At 45.8% G+C, this 3,301-nt stretch overlaps 2 pseudogenes; one reads left to right on the plus strand and one right to left on the minus strand.

The window, feature by feature from the left end:
* Gm5255 (predicted gene 5255) lies at window positions 372-1,078 on the minus strand (annotated as a pseudogene).
* On the plus strand, window positions 984-2,926 carry Gm8805 (annotated as a pseudogene).
* The last annotated feature ends 375 nt before the right edge of the window (window positions 2,927-3,301 follow it).

Genomic DNA, 3,301 nt, shown 5'->3' on the forward strand with positions numbered 1-3,301 from the left:
GTGTGTGTGTGTGTGTGTGTGTGTGTGTATGCGTGTGTGTGTGCGCGCTCATGGGTGGTGTTATTCCTGGTCCTAAAAAGCCTTTACCAAGTACAGAACTGAGATCCCAGGCCCACTCTTCCTGAATCAGACTGCAGAGTGAGTCGGCTCATACTTCAGGTGCAGGCATTGAGTGAGGCAAGGAAGCAGCACAGAAGGGAGTAGAGATGCTATGGGCGGCTGGGCATGAGGTAAGGTCAGCATTCCTCTAGAAAGCAGATCCCACTTCTCCCTACCTACCCTAACACCTCCCTAGCCAGGGCTGTTGGACTGGCTTTGGATTCCAGGGGCCCCTCTCTGAGGCAGCTCTCTCCTCTAGTTCCTAGACACTAGGAGATGGGGCAGCAGTTGTGAGCTTTCTCCTTCACCTCCTCCATGGGGGCCTTGAACTTCAAGAGCGGGGGATCTCTGCTGGTGACTGTATAATACACTGGGGTCCCATTGCTGCTGTAGCGGGAAGTTCTGCCTCCAATCAAGGAGGCCTTCCTTGCCTTCGCTGCTGCTCTACCCCGGACTTGGTCACGCTGCTGCCCAGGTGGGTGCTTAAGAGTGGGTGGCTGGGCAGCTTGGCTGAGGCCCTCTGCCTCTTCAGCTCCAGGAGAGTTTGGAGGCTCTGCTCTTTGAAGCCGCTCCAGGGTGGTGGTGGGGACATCCGCCACACCGGGGTTGTCGTAGGCCATGCTATAGTCAGGCATCTTGAGCATCTTCCATATGTCCTCATTGTCCAGCACATACTGGTAGATGCTGACAGGAGCCCGGAGGCCATTTTCCACAGGTCCATCCAGTTCGTACCGTGAGATCTTGGTAGAGAATTCTGAGAGCATCTCGGGTTTCTCCAGCCTGGGGTTCGAGTCCTTGTTCTCCTGGACTGGCCTGGTTTCTCTGATGTTTCCATTGTAGGTGAAGTACGCTGGTCCTCGGCTGCACTTTGCTGCTGCCACAAGATGGCCTCTCTTTCATATTCTTTCCAGTATAGGTTGATTCTGTCTGATAGACTGGCTAGACGCACCACTTTCCCATGTCTGCCTGCACTGGATGTATAGCAGTGTGGCACCCTGGCCATCTATCCAGTTGAGACCCTGGCCTGATGCTATCATGCAGTGCCTGCTGGGTCTCTGTTTCCTAAATTATTTGGTAGTTTCTTTTAGATAATCATCATGTTTGATTTTTGGAAACTTCATATATTTTTGGAAGTGTTTACCATATTAGATTTCCATAATACCCCTCAAAGGCCCCTTAATTTTAGCTGTCTATGTCACCATATTCCCTCCCTTTTTGTCCTCTCCTCTCTCTCTCCTCACTTGATCCTTTGGTCTGGAACCATCCATCTTGAATATCTATTTTCCTTTCCTAACAATATCTATCTACCCCCTTTAGTCCATTATGCTGTACCTGCCCTCTGTGGTTCTATGTTGCTTTTCACTCATTGGCTTAATAGTTAATATTCACATGTCATATTTGTCTTTTTGGGTCTGAAATACCTCACTCAGGATGATATTTTTTTAATCCCATCCATTTACCTACAAATTTCATATCATTTTTATTTATTTATTTATTTTTGTTTTTGTTTTCAAGACAGGGTTTCTCTGTATAACCCTGGCTGTCCTGGAACTCACTTTGTAGACCAGGCTGGCCTCGAACTCAGAAATCTGCCTGCCTCTGCCTCCCAAGTGCTGGGATTACAGGCGTGTACCACCACTGCCCGGCTTCATATCATTTTTAAAAAATGATGAGTAATACTTGATTATGTAAGTGTACCACAGATTTCTTATCTAGTTCTTTGTTGAGGGACATCTGTTTTGTTTTTTGTTTTTTCAATTTATGAATATTATGAATAGAATAGAAATGAACAACGCTGAGCAAGTGTCTCTGTGTTTAGATGCAATCCATTGGGTATATATTCAACAGTGGTATAGTTGGATCTGGAGGTAGACTGATTCCCCATTTTCTGAGGAACCACCATGTTGACCTCCATAGTAGCTCTATAAGTTTGCACTCCCACCAAAATGGAGGAGTGCTCCCCTTGCTCCCAAGTGCTCCCCTTGCTCCACGTCCTCACCAGCATGAGCTGTCACTTGTGGGTTTTTTGTTTTTGTTTTTTTTTAATCTTAGCCATTCTGACAGATTTAAGGTGAAATTTCAAAGTAGTTTTGATTTGCATTTTTCCTGGTGGCTAAGGATGTTGAACACTCTTTAAATGTTTCTCAGTCATTTGGATTTCTTCTTCTGCGAATTGTATCTTTAGACATATATCTGATTTTTAAATTTGGTTATTTGATTTCTACTTCCTGGAGTAGTTCATATACTTTGGATATTAGGCTTGTATTGGTTGTGGAGTTGGTAAAAATCCTTTCTCATTTTGTAGGTTGCTGCTTTGTCTGAATGATGGTGCATAAGATTTTGCAATTTCACGGGGCCCTACTTATTAATTGTTGATCTTGGTGCTTGTGCTAAGTGATCTGTTCAGAAAGCCTTTTTCTGCTTTTGCTGCCCGACACTGCCGAGGTCACACGCATGTCTCCCGCAGCCGACATAGCATTAGCTAAGTTGCCTCCTACCTGCTGGCCGCCCGCGGGGCAACTCCTCTCCTAGCGCCAAAGACATCAAGAAAATACTAGACAGTGTGGGCATCTAGGTGGACAATGACCGGCTCAACATGATCATCAGTGAGCTGAATGGAAAGTACGTTGAGGATGTCATCGCTCAGGGTGTTGGCAAGCTGGCCAGTGTGTCTGCTGGTGGGGCTGTGGCTGTTTCTGCTGCCCCTGGCTCTGCAGCTCCTGCTGCTGCAGAGGAGAAGAAAGATGAGAAGAAGGAGGAGTCTGAGGAGTAGGATGACGACATGGGATTTGGCTTGTTTGATAAAATTCCTGCTCCCTGCAAATGAAGCCTTTTTATGTAGAAAGAAAGAGAGAGAGGGAGAGAGAGAGAGAGAGAGAGAGAGAGAGAGAGAGAGAGAGAGAGAGAGAGAGAGAGAGAGAGAGAGAGAGGAAGAAAGGAAGAAAGGAAGAAAGGAAGGAAGAAAGGAAGGAAGAAAGAAAGAAAGAAAGGAAAAAAGAAAGAAGGAAAGTCTTTTTCTGTGACAACTAGTTCAAAGGTATCCCCGTTTTCTCTTTAATCAGGTTCAGTGTATCTGGTTTTATGTTGACATCTTTGATTCATTTGCAACTGTTGTGGGCAATAAGTACTCATCTATTCACATTCTTCTACATGCAGACACCTACTCTGACCAGCACCATTTGTTGAAGATGCTGTCTCCCCC

The sequence above is a fragment of the Mus musculus genome, chromosome 1, assembly GCF_000001635.26.
Source record: "Mus musculus strain C57BL/6J chromosome 1, GRCm38.p6 C57BL/6J".
Lineage (NCBI taxonomy): Eukaryota > Metazoa > Chordata > Mammalia > Rodentia > Muridae > Mus > Mus musculus.